This window comes from Bidens hawaiensis, unplaced genomic scaffold (genome assembly GCF_021521415.1).
Source record: "Bidens hawaiensis isolate Kalapana, Puna unplaced genomic scaffold, B.hawaiensis_p1.1 tig00043871_1, whole genome shotgun sequence".
Taxonomy (NCBI): domain Eukaryota; kingdom Viridiplantae; phylum Streptophyta; class Magnoliopsida; order Asterales; family Asteraceae; genus Bidens; species Bidens hawaiensis.
The window spans coordinates 84,685-98,734 of record NW_027497779.1 but is presented as its reverse complement, the minus strand read 5'-3'; the positions used below and the strand labels follow the sequence as shown (position 1 = coordinate 98,734).

General features: G+C 40.8%; 1 pseudogene; it reads right to left on the bottom strand.

Moving 5' to 3' along the window:
• Window positions 1-6,892: 6,892 nt before the first annotated feature.
• Window positions 6,893-13,191, bottom strand: LOC143594563 (beta-fructofuranosidase, soluble isoenzyme I-like; annotated as a pseudogene).
• Between the last annotated feature and the right edge of the window lie 859 nt (window positions 13,192-14,050).

The window sequence follows — 14,050 nt, the reverse complement described above, 5'->3', positions numbered from 1 at the left end:
AATGTGTTTTATTTTAGCTGCAATGTGTTTATTGTGTGGTGTGTTTTATTAGGGTGAAAACATATTTTCTATACTTCTTAGGAAAAAACTACTTCTTATTTTAACTTTGCTCTCCCTATATATATATATATATATTAACTAACATGTTAATTAGACTGGGTAAATTATTTACATTAACTTATAGTTAAGTTAAATTGTAAAAGACCTATGTGAAATATTATACAAGTCTATGACATATTATTTACCTCTGCGGCGGAGCCTATATCAAGCGGTACAAGTGATCCGGGCGTTAACTCAACTTCTTTGAATTCATCATATGTTTCTGATCTCAATGTCTCTGTTTCCTCGACGGGTCACACCACTGAGAAGTGTTTATCTCTGAGGAATATTATCGAAACATTCGTCAAGGAAGGCAAACTTACACACCTGGTGGCATCAATCAGGAATAGAGGGCAGAATGACAACCGATACAAAAGCAACGGACGAAAGCCCGTTGACATCAGCATTCACATGGTTCGTGGTAACATCAGAGGAAGAAAAAGACAGACGACAGAACCATGCGCATGGAAAGAAGCTGAGGTGCGCTTCCCGCGAGTGCCAGGAGGACCCAGCAAAGAGGGCCCTATCGTCATCAAAAGCCAGCTGGGACACTACATCACTTTCCGCACTCTTGTTGACAACGGTGCCTCATCAACAGTTATGTACAGGCAGTTCTTCGACAAGTTAGATGATGAAGACAAGGAACGCTTGGAAACGGTCTACGCCTCGATGGAAGGGTTCGACGGCAGCACAAACACCCCTCTGGGCATCCTATCTTTCCCCGTCACTCTCACAGACGGAAAACTCTCCCGCACAGAGGATGTAGACTTTGTCGTAATGAGGAAGCCACACCACACGTACGACATTCTCTTCGGGAGAGACGGGATGGCAAGATTCAACGCCATAGTATCTTCAGTCCACGGCATGATGGGATGGCCAACAGCTGAGGGCGTGGCGATGGTCACCGGTATTCCCCAGGTATGCATCGCATCTGTCTCATCAACACCCAAACCAAAGATGGCTAAACCCACCATCACCGAACCAGAAGAATGGGCTTTTAATGGAAAATACCCCGACCAGGCGGTTACCATTGGCCCAACAATAACTGATCCTACGCGCACATTACTCAAACGCTTACTACAAAAAAACGCTGACATCTTCGCATGGAAACCAGCAGACATGACTGGTGTACCTCGAAGTAAAGCAGAGCATAAGCTCAAGTGTGACCAGGCTTTTACGCCGGTCATACAAAAGCGTAGAGTAATGGGGGCGGAACAAGCTAACGCGTGTAGAACCCAAGTCAAGGAACTCCTTGACGCGGGCATCGTACGCGTTAGCAGATATCAAACTTGGGTTGCAAATCTCGTTATGGTACCAAAGTCTAACAAGCAATGGCGCATGTGCATAGATTTCAAAGACTTGAACAAAGCATGCCCCAAAGATTGTTACCCGTTACCCGAAATTGATCTTAAGGTAGATTCGTTATCACCGTTTCGCCTTAAATGCTTCCTTGATGCGTATAAAGGATACCATCAAATCCACATGGCCGTTGACGATCAGGACAAAACCGCATTTCGGACGCCCGATGGCACATTCTGTTATCAAATGATGCCATTCGGACTTAAGAATGCCGGGTCCACATACCAGCGCCTGATGGACAAAGAGTTTCATGCCCAAATTGGGAGAAACTTGGAAGTATACATGGATGACCTGGTCATTAAAAGCCTTAACCCAGAAGCGAGTTTGAAAGACATCGAAGAAACATTCAACACACTCAGAAGGATAAACATGAAGCTCAACCCGAGCAAGTGTTCCTTTGGGATGGAAGAAGGGAAGTTCTTAGGAATCATCGTTACAAAAGATGGCTTCAGAGCGAACCCTGAAAAGGTCGAAGCCATTATTAAAATGGAATCACCTACCACCATCAAACAAGCTCAGACACTGAACGGACGCCTAGTTGCACTTAACCGCTTCTTGGCAAATCATGCGGATAGGTCGTTCCCATTCGTGTCAACGCTGAGAAACTGTCTAAAGAAAACGCACTTCCGCTGGACACCAGAAGCGGAAGCAGCTTTTCAGGAAATTCGGTCACGTTTGATCGAACTCCCAACGCTCACAGCACCAGAAGCGGGAGAGGAATTAATCCTATACCTCTCCGCCACAGATAGAGCGACCGGGGCCGTCCTGTTAGTCGAGCGAAAAGGCATCCAGATGCCAATCTACTATGTTAGCCGTCTCCTAACAGACGTCGAAACTCGGTACTCTACCCTGGAAAAATTAGTCTTAGCACTTGTACAGGCTTCACGCAGGCTAAGACGATATTTCCAAGGTCACCCAATTACTATTCTCACCAACTTCAAACTTGCAAACGTTTTAGGCAAACCCGAACTTTCGGGACGCCTAGCCAAATGGGCAATAGAATTGGGAGAATACGCGATAAAATACAGGCCAAGGCCAGCTATAAAAGGCCAGGTCTTGGCCGACTTTATTGCCGAAGTCCCCGCATCGCGGGAGAAAGAGTGCCAGGACGAGGCTCAGCCCTCTCCAGCACTAGACATCGATGAAGTCTGGCTACTTTACACCGATGGAGCGGCCAGCAGCGAGGGCTCAGGCGCAGGGTTAAAACTTACCAACCCAACAGGCCAAGAATACACTTACGCTATTCGACTGAACTTTCCAAGTACGAATAACGAAGCTGAGTATGAAGCATTCTTGGCCGGGTTAAGGATTGCGCGTAAAATGGGAGTAAAGAACTTGGAAGCCCATGTGGATTCCATGTTAGTTGCCAATCAGATAAACGGGACGTACACGGCCGTGAACGACACAATGGCCCTGTACCTTGCTCAAGCAAAAACCCTCATGCGCGATTTTAATGATTGTAAAGTCATACACGTCAAGCGTAGCGAAAACAAATCTGCGGATGCGTTAAGCAAGCTTGCGTCATTAGCTTTCACTCACTTGGGAAAGGACATCCGCATTGAACTCCTGGGAGCACCATCAGTCCCACACAAGGAAATCTGTGTCATCCAAACCGGCACAGAAACGTGGATGACACCAATAATAAATTACCTTGCGGCGGGCATACTACCAGAGTCAAAAATACAGGCAAGAAAACTACGCTGTAAAGCATTGAACTATCAACTCATTGATGACGTCCTTTACAGACGTAACTTTCTTGGCCCCCTCCTCAGATGCGTTGACGACCAAGATGCCAACTACCTCCTAAGGGAAGTACACGAAGGCATCTGTGGGATACATGCAGGTCCACGCGCAGTTGTAGCTAAGCTAAACAACGCGGGATACTTTTGGCCGGGGATGCATACGGATGCGCTGGCGTACATCAGAAAATGCAGGTCTTGTCAGCTCTACGCACCCAACACGCATCGCCCGAAGAATGAACTTGTTCCAGTCACCTCTGCATGGCCATTTCAGAAGTGGGCCATCGACGTGACTGGCCCATTTCCCACAGCAGCAGGGAACGTCCAGTTTCTAGTGGTCGCCATCGACTACTTCACCAAGTGGATAGAAGCAAAACCCTTAGCCCAAACGACCGCAAAACATATCAAGAAATTCATTTGGGAATTTATCATTTGTCGTTTCGGGCTCCCACAGAATTTGGTGAGCGATAACGGCACCAACTTTGCTGACAAGAAGCTACAACAGTGGCTTAAAGAACTTCAAATCACCCACACCTTTACCTCAGTGGCGCACCCGCAGGGTAATGGTGAGGTGGAAAGAGCAAATAGGAGCATCGTCGACGGCATAAAGAGAAGACTATTGAAACACAGATCCGGCTGGGTGGACGAAGTTCCACACGTACTTTGGGCACACAGAACGATGAAAAAGGCAAGTACGGGAGAAACCCCGTTCAGCCTCACTTATGGCACTGAAGCCATGGTCCCGGTCGAAATTGGTTTACCCTCACCAAGGGTCATGATTCAACCAGAGGACAATAATGCGGAAAGACGGTTAGACCTTATGCTAACCGAGGAACGCAGAGACTTAGCCGCAATGCGTGAAGAGAACTACAAACGACAAATGCAAAAGTACTACAACACGCGGGTAAAACTCTGCAACTTCAATGAAGGAGACTACATATTACGTAACAACGAGGCTTCGAACCAAGATCGCCCAGGAAAGCTGACTCCTGTCTGGGAAGGTCCGTACATTATCAAACAAGTGCTGGGGAAGGGCGCATACCGGCTCGAAAGGCTCGATGGCACTCCCGTCCCAAGAACATGGAACGGAGCTCAATTACGCAAGTGTTACATGTAGATCAATTCCAAATTTGTAAAAGGCCCAGAGCCACTTTTAATGGAAATGATTCTCTTTAGAACATTGACGCTGATGATTTTATACTTGTAAACTTTCCACACGGATATGCCGGTCTTCATTGCATAATTACGAGGAAAGTCGTTGCGTGGGGAAGGCGGCAAAACCCGCATAAACCCAAAAAACGGCAAACCTTCACGCAGGTCAGTTGAAGGGGAAAAGTTCAGTCATCCCACTAAATGAAAGTGCCGGTCTATCCGCATGAATCATGATAAAAGAAACTGAACACTAACCTATTAACAACCGCGCGTCGAACGGTTCAAAACAGAATTTCTAACAAAAGGATGAGGAAAACCTACACGCAGGTCAGATATAGGTAAAGTTTAGCCATCCAACTAAGTGCAAGTGACGGTCCTACCCGCACAATCACGAAAGAGGAAGCAAAACTTCACACCTATTATCTACCACGTTCAAAGGTTAACTTATCCTAAACACTTAGAAATTTCAAAAAAAAGGATGAGGAAAACCTACACGCAGGTCAGATATAGGTAAAGTTTAGCCATCCTACTAAGTGCAAGTGACGGTCCTACCCGCACAATCACGAAAGGAAGCAAAACTTCACACCTATTCTGTCACGTTCAAAGGTTAACTTATCCAAAACACTGGGAAAATTGCTAAAATAAACTAAAATATGCATGCGCAATTCATATAACGTTTATAACGCAAGTCTCAAAGATTCAAAAGTAAGCGGGAATATACCCCTTACCTTGGCAACCAAGTAACTATAAGACGGGTGCGGGTACAGTGTCAAGGCAAAACCCTTCACATACTTAGCACCCGCAGGGAATTGAAGCCAAAAATACCTCGGCAACCAAGTAACTATAAGACGGGTGCGGGTACAGTGTTAATGCAAAACCCTTCACATACCTAGCACCTGCAGGGAATTGACGCCAGGAATACCTCGGCAACCAAGTAACTATAAGACGGGTGCGGGTACAGTGTTAAGGCAAAACCCTTCACATACCTAGCACCCGCAGGGAATTGACGCCAGGAATACCTTGGGAGTAAAGTAACTATAAGACGGTTGCGGGTACAGTGTCAAGGCGAAACCCTTCACATACCTAGCACTCCGCAGGGAAATGAAACCAAGAAGGATCTTCTGGGCCATGCTTGCGCACACGGGAATAACATCCCCGCATAGCGGGAACGTCGAGAACTAGATTGTTTGAAACTTCAAGATGGAATTGGTGGTTTTAACATAATTGATCACTATGTTCAAAACTACCAAAACCTCATGGAGAATCTACACAAGAGGTACTCAACGCTCCTGACTTGCGAGGAGGTTACAGATCTACCCGCATCATACCCAAAGATCAAGCAAAACAGTGGGAAATTCTGCGTAACATTAGGACTTCCGTGGGAGGAATCCCCATGGAAAACCTTAAAACTAAACCCTTTTCAAAAACCCTTTGCTTAAGTCCAAAAGTTCACCTCACTTTATTAAACATTCATGAGAAGAACATTGGACTGGGGGGACTTGAAGAGGTAGGTCCCAGCAGAGCCCAGTTGGACCCACAGACTCACCTTGAAAAGGGACGTCTGCGCAGTTCAACCCGCAAGACTCCTTAACGGACGTCTGCGCGGTTGAACCCGCAAGACTAAACTAAAGGAACGTCTGCGCAGAAACCAACTGGATCAGCAGGACCCACCACGCTCAGAGACGTGACGTCCTCACGTGCGGTACGCAAGCTGTCCCCGCAGGAAACGCCTACCAATGGTTCTCAGGTATCCCGCCTGTTCCCGCAGTTACGGATACCGGCCATCAGGGAAGGCCACCCGCGCAGTATGGCTACACGCACAAGGCTTAACTCTCATAATAATTTAGCAGTCACCTGAAGAAGGAATGAGCAAGCCGGGAACATTCCCGCACAAAGGCGGGAGGGGGAATACTCCCGCCCAAATGAGCCAGTCCGTACGATACTGAGGATCTTTTACTGTACCTGACGAGGTATGGGCAAAAGATCTGTCCAAAGATACGACAGCTCATTGACAACAGTATGGCGAGCAGCATGCTCCTGTACTGTATGTCACTATTAGCCGCTACCTACTCCCCAACTCCTGACATACCACGTGCCTAGCCTGTAGTTGGTGAAAAAGGAATAGTACACAGCAGGCCTGGTCACTATCAGCCGCTGCCTACTCACCAACTACCAGCATGGCACGTGCGTAGGCCACTGTTGGTGGAACAGGAATACTATTCAGCAGGCCACACCTCCTTGGAAACCTACCTCCGGCTATAAATACCACAAATGGTATGACCATCTTATCTTAACATATCTTATCATATTATACCTGATATCTGCTCTAGCAATCTCTTAATATACTTTTATATTTAAAGAGCAATCTAGTCTGATTCTCACGCCGGAGGGTGGTCACAAGGAGGAACCCCCCCCCCTTCTCAGTGACAAGCTCACGGTGTCTGTTTTGCAGGTTATCAGAAGAACCATCTTCTCCGGGTCTAACCCCTCGTGGGAAACAGCTATCTAACCCCCAGGTTACCCGTAATCTGCCCGGGGTCCGGTTAGTGTTTATTCAATGACATATTATTTACCTCTGCGGCGGAGCCTATATCAAGCGGTACAAGTGATCCGGGCGTTAACTTAACTTCTTTGAATTCATCATATGTTTCTGATCTCAATGTCTCTGTTTCCTTGACGGGCCATTGGATCAAGTTAGTTTGTGTCTTTAGGTCCAACACCACGGTTCTTGGAACATTCTATAATAAATAAACAAATCAATCAATCAAATAAACTACTAATAATTAATTATTTATTTTGAAGAGAATTAAATATTTTCAATAAAACTTAATTCTTCTATATTAAATAGATAAATAAGTAATAAGTAAATTACTAATAATGGAGTATAAAATTGTTGTTAACATAATTAATAATTATTAATTTTTAATCAAAGGTAAATGTCAATATTACTAAAACAAAACAAATAAATCAATATTATTTACACATGGCTTGATGAGGCTATTTATGGCTTGATGAGGCTATTTATCAAAAATATGATGATATATATAGAGTATTAGTTTCATTACAATACTTAAAAATAAGTTAAGAACTTTAAGAAACTTTTAACAACCAGTTATTTTTAATATTTTCTTTTTATATATTAATACTTTTTCAGGATAGATTTGACACTTATTATATATATATATATATATATAGTATATATATATAAAGCGATAAATGATTTTAATTATTACCAACATATTTGCCCATCCCTTTTTAATGTCACTTTGTGGAAGATCTGTTTCACCAACGTAGCCCCATAACACCCGTCTCCTCTTACTCGGGTCATAAAACGTCTTTGATGTATAAAACTTTCCATGATCGTATCTGAATCCGATACCCAAATCCATCTCTGGATCATCTGGATACCATTTATCTTTTACCGGATCATATGACCCGATTGCATACCAATCATGCCTATCTTCATCCCCACTTTGCTTCAACACATACTTAGCATCTGGTTCATAACTCAACATATCTAACCCGTATGTATTTGTGGTGGATACCGGGTAAAGATCTACACATTCCCACATACCCGTACCCGGAACCGCATGGAGCACATCATCCAATAATTCAAAATGTGTGAAATTAGTGGTGTGATGTGACAATCGTCAATTTCAGGTTAACTCCGTTAACTCCGTTAACTCAACTCCGTCAATTCAAACTTTAGATCACTGAATCTATAACGCACACCTCATTACAATTAAACTAGGGTTTAAATGACGCTTGACACTTACTACATGTGTAGTCTTTCGGGAATTGCACCGAAACGCAAACGAGTTGACGCAAACGATTGGTGAATAAACGAGAAACGTCAAAACAATAATTATGTTAGGATTATGTGTTAGGATTATGTGTTATGTGATAACATGTTATATAATGTTAACTCAATGTGCAAAACTAAGTTAATTAAGCTAGAGATGTAACATTTGGAAGTTTAGGGACTAAAGTGTAACATGTTATTATTATATAATATTATCAAACCCTAGCTCCCTCTCCCACTTCTCCCAAACCCGACGGAAATTCTAGACCCCCCCCCCCTTGCGATCGGCCTCATATACACACATACAATCAATTATTCAAGCTTTTGATTGGAGATTAAGGTGCTAGGAAGGTATAAACGACTATCCCTTGCATCCTTTATACTTAATTTCGATTTTTAAAGGGTTAATTGAAAACCCTAGGGGCCGATTTTTGTATGTATGGTGTTCATATGATTGTTGTTGATTTGATGATGTATTGATGATGATTTGATAACTAGTTTTGATATTATTGCATGTTAATTGTTGTGTCTTTGAGTTTGAGATCAAATAAAACCCTAAATATGTATGTATGGTGTAATTGATATGCATGGATAGTAGTTATGGTATCTAGAATGTTATATGAATGATTTGTGGTCCATAGATAGTTAAATTGTTGAGTTTGGATGCAAACAGTTTCTGGACAGATTGTGTTGTTGATGTTTGATTGACTGTAACGGGGTGTAAAAGTGAAAATTTATTTGAGATAATTGATACTACAGTAAACTAGGTTGAGTCTAGTTTCTAAAGAATGTAAATTTGCAATTTTTGGACGTGTAAAAGTTAACCTTTATGATTTTACAAAAACGTTGTGCAAAGCTGAGTTGTTAGACCTGCTGTTGGGTTGTTTTGTAAATGTTATATCTCATGAACTACGAGACCAATTGAGTTGGTTCCACTTCTGGAAGTTGACTTATTAAGTTAGGAACCTAACCCAAGTGGTCTTGCATTTATTGGATTTTTCGTTTAACGGGAATTTCAAATAACATTCTGTTGCGCATGAATTTGACTGTTATTAGTTTGTTGTAATGATTTGATTATTGTGAGAAACCTATGTGAAATAAAAATATAATAAAATATGTTCTGGAAACCTAAGACATATATGCTTTAGTGATGATTTTTGGTAAATTAATTGAGATGCTATGATCGGTGGAATAGTACAATCTTTCAAGTAGAATTTCTGTCTCGATGAAACTAGTTGCTGAATTTTGTGAAAGTTGCATGAAACAACGTGATTTCTAATTTATTATCATGATTTGATCAAATTGCCCTCGTGGGGAATAATTGCTAGTTAATTGTTATGTGCGATCAAATTGCCCTTACGGGGAGTAATTTCTAGTGATGTACATTATTAATACATGACACGTAAATAATTGCTCACACACGTATCGTATCACAAATGTACTTGTTAAGGTCACACACGATTCATAAACGAAACACGAAACATGTTGTGTGCATAGGTATTATGTGCCGGGTCTAGAGACTCGATAATATTCCGACACTTAAAAAAGTCTCTTTGTTGTTTTAGAACGCTAGAGAGAGTTTTTCTGTGACGCGCATCTTGGTGATTTATTTTGGGAATACTTCGCAAACAGTGAGTTCACTTAGAGATGTTCAAAACGGTTTGGGACTAGGAACCGGAACCGGTTCCTAACCGGTTCCTATATTCAAAACCACCTTTGGTTAGGGAACCGAACCGGTTCTTACCGGTTCCTAACCCGGTTCCTGTACCGTAACCGGTCAAAAAACGGCTATTTTTGACCCCAACGGTCAAAAAACGGCCAAAAAAACGGTTAGGAACCGGTTCCGGTTCCAGAACCGGTTCCGGTTCGGTTCTGGTTCCTACCCGCCCCCACTCAGAAATGCAAGAACCGGTCACGGATCATCGGGTTGAATCAGATAGGGTCCGGTTCCTACAAAAAACGGGTAGGAACCGGTTCGGTTCCGGTTCGGTTCCACCGGTTCGGTTCCAGGAACCGGTTTTTTTTATCATCTCTAAGTTCACTTACCCCTTTTAAACTGTTTTCAAACGCTTTTCTCTTGGGGGAGATAACATACTCCGAAAACGCATTTAAGATTTTGTTAATATAGATTATATATCACTTGTAAAGACTAAGTGGCAAACGAGTTAACTAAAGTCCTTCATTCACATCGAACCGTTTAATATTGGATAATAGCGAGTCATTGTTGAGTAGTACTACTGGGTTTGACAAACCCCACCCAACGCTAAACTCGACTGGAGGTCGAGTGGGTGTAATCTTGGCTAAACACATATCATGGTCGGGATAGACCTGGTGGCAAGACAAATGATAAACAGTCAGCTTCAGTGTCGAACACTTAGTAATACTTGTTTTATTGGCTAGCTACCTATAGATATATAATTGACATAACACTATCTGGTAACGCAAAACGCTGAACGCAAAACGCTAACGCTTTATTTTATTTGAACTCGTGAACTCACCAACCCTGTGTTGACACTTTTAGTATGTTATTCTCAGGTAGCCAAGGCGGGCGCGCGGTTTAGGATCATGCATTGCTTGAAACACTTTTAATTATGCAAACTTATTTTAAACTGTTATCATTGGGTTTTAAGTCGTCCTGCGTGACGCAACATTGGTTTCTATGGTTTTACGCTTCCGCATTTAATTACTCGTAAACGTTTTCATGGTTTTAAAACTTTGTTTTATGGTTTGATTATAACTAATGATTCCGATCCTGTTAGTTCACACCCTCTGACGGTAAAACTCCGTTAGTGGATTTTGAGGGTGTGACAGGTAAACTAGGGCACAACCAATAGTATTATTGTGCTTTGATCCCATAACCATTCGATACTTGCCATCCGACCCAATCCACATAGTTGATGGGTCTCTAAAGTCTTTCAACCCGACACCCGGAGGGGGGCCGAAAATCGGGTTGGCTTCATGTTTGACCCAGTCAATAAGGGATCAGAGGAGTTGACCGGGCTAGCGAGGCATTGGAGCTGAGAGAGGTCGTGTGCATTGCCCGTGTAGTACATCATGATTTAACCGTTGGGTAGTATGGTGGCGGACCCGGTCATAACCCCTTTGAGGTCGTACCAGTGGTCTGGAACCATAGCTAGAGGAAGGTGTAACCAGTTGATAAGGTCTTTAGAGATTGAATGAGCCCACGTGATATTACCCCATATTGCTGAATGCGGATTATACTGATAGAATAAGTGATACCAACCCATATGATATAACGGACCTGCACTTCAATTTCATGCAAATTATTAATATTTATTGTTTAGAGAAAAAGAAAACAAAAATTAATAAACTACATAGAGAATTATGTATATGACTATTCTATTCCAAAGTAGAATATTTAAGTCAATTTTCATTTGTCCGTGTTTTCATATGCAATGGTGTTCACACATACACACAACTTGAAAAGTTAAAATATGGTGTTTATTACTCGAATTGATTTTGAGAAAACTGAAATTCAAACTGGTCGATTTCGGTTTTTGAATATCTAACTAAATCGGGTTAGTATCCGAACCAAACTTTGAATTCATTAATCCAAACCAAATTCAATTATGTAGTTTAGATTCTTTACTAAACGAAGTTTATACTTTTTATTAAAACTTAATTTTCTTAAATATATCTTTTATTAAAAATAGTGAAAAAAAAATTTATTGAATAAAATAAATCTTTTTGATTTAGTATATATTTATATATTTATTTTTCTCATAATATAAGAATTTTTTTCTAGCTAATTTAAACCCATAAACAATTAACGTGATAAACGCACTTGCAAGCATGCTAAAAATAACTACTCCCTCCGTCCCATTAAAAGTGTCGTGTTTTGAATTTTCAAAGTCTTTATTTATAAATTTCGACCTTAAATAATTTTGTTTGCGTTAGATAACACTTGAGGAAAGTTATATGATTTGAGTATGTTTTAAAAGATGTTTTTATCGGTATAATTTTTATCAAGTTTTTTATATAACACAAAAAGTATATAATCAAGGTCAAAGTTTATAAATAAAGACTTTGAAATTTCAAAATATGACACTTTTAATGGAACGGAGGGAGTATTATTATTATTTTTTTTTTGTACACAACATATGAACGTATTCGAAATCAGGATCTGGTTCGATGGGTCTGGTTGTTTCATGACGTATTTGATTTACTATTCCTTGGTCTAGTGTGGATGTGCTCGGTGCGGTGATTAACGTGTCCCTTGCTAACCAGGTACACGTGTGGCTGGGTCTATCTCCTACACCTGTAATACTTATTTGATATATATGAAGTAATTTATTTAAATCTATAATGAAATACGTTGAATCCACACTAATTCCATAAAAATCTAAAAGATTATGATATAAATAAAAGTTTCTCACTAGAAAAACACTTACCATTAGGATCTTGAAGAGGAGTAAATGGGAAAAATCATCCATCAAGCCAAAATCATGACACATAAGATAAAGAAAAACATATATTAGTGAATAATAAATTTTAAGTTTAAAACACATATATTTATTAAATATATAAATCATAATGATTGCATAAACACTTGTTTTATTGTTTTAGGTATGATAAATAAAACGGCTACGTAACTTATAATATATCATTAACTTATAATATATCATGTATATGTGTTTATACAGTTTTTATATTTATTTAATTTGACGCATATATACCACTGATGAAATTCTTATCAGGTTGAAAGTGGTAAACAGATCGTTGCCATCCAACGCTATAATCCACTTCGACGACCACCTTGTCCTGCCAACCCGCTCTTATCGCCGTAGGCTTGATTTGAAACTCCCGTAACGCTGAATTAATTATGATGGTGGCAGTGGAGTGCCGGTTACCATGAGGCTTTAGCAGTTGGTGGTAAACTACGGCAGTCAACGATGAAAGAACTAGAATGTATACCAATAAACCCGCAAGTACCCTTCGGGTGGATGATCGAGGGGTACTAGTGGAATGTTTTTCAAGTTCCTTGCATGCAACAAGAGGGGTGAATACAGAAAAGGCCATGGTGGTGCAGTCAATAATAATATTATTGTATGTTTACAAGGTTTTGGATGAGGGTTTTATATATAGGAATATAGGATCACTTAAGTTGGTGACTTTCATGGAATATGTGGGCTCCAAAGTGAGTATAGTATGTAACAAAGGAAGATATTTTTAATACACAATAGAGAAAATTACTCTTTTAGTCTTCGTGGTTTTAAGCGAAGTCACTTTTAGTTCTGAACAAAAGATTTTAATCCCTGTGGTTTAAAAATTGAACCGTTTTCGTCCCTCCGTTAAACAACCGTTAACCTGAAGGTTAAAATTAAAGGTATATGTGTAATATTGGTCCTTAAACATATTTTACCCTAGAAAATATTATTAGCCGTTCAATCAATTTACCACCAGCAAGAACAAAAAATCTACTGGCCTTCACGACGGCTACGTCTACCTCTTTTTGGCCTTCACGGCGCTCGACGAAATCAATTTTATAGCAACAACAATTGGCCTTCATGAGGCTCACATTCGCCGGTCACAATTCGTCGGATTAAGCCGGATTGACGGAATTTACAACTGGTCTTCACGACGCCCGCATGTGTGACGAAATTTCATATTCGTTCGATGACCTGTGGAGTGTGGAGGAAAGGCTTTTCTTCTTTTTTGTTTTTTGTAATTAGTTTAAATTATAATGAAAGATTGATTTTTTTCATGTTAATTATAGATGATAAAAACTTATTTATATTACCATGGAGGTGTAATCTAGTGAAGAAGGGGTCGTAAATTAGCGTTCATATGATGATCGTCGCTGTGTCTTTCACCTAATATAATAAATAAGGGGTAAAACTGTAAATGCAGACATTTTAAGATGGAAAAACTAACGTGG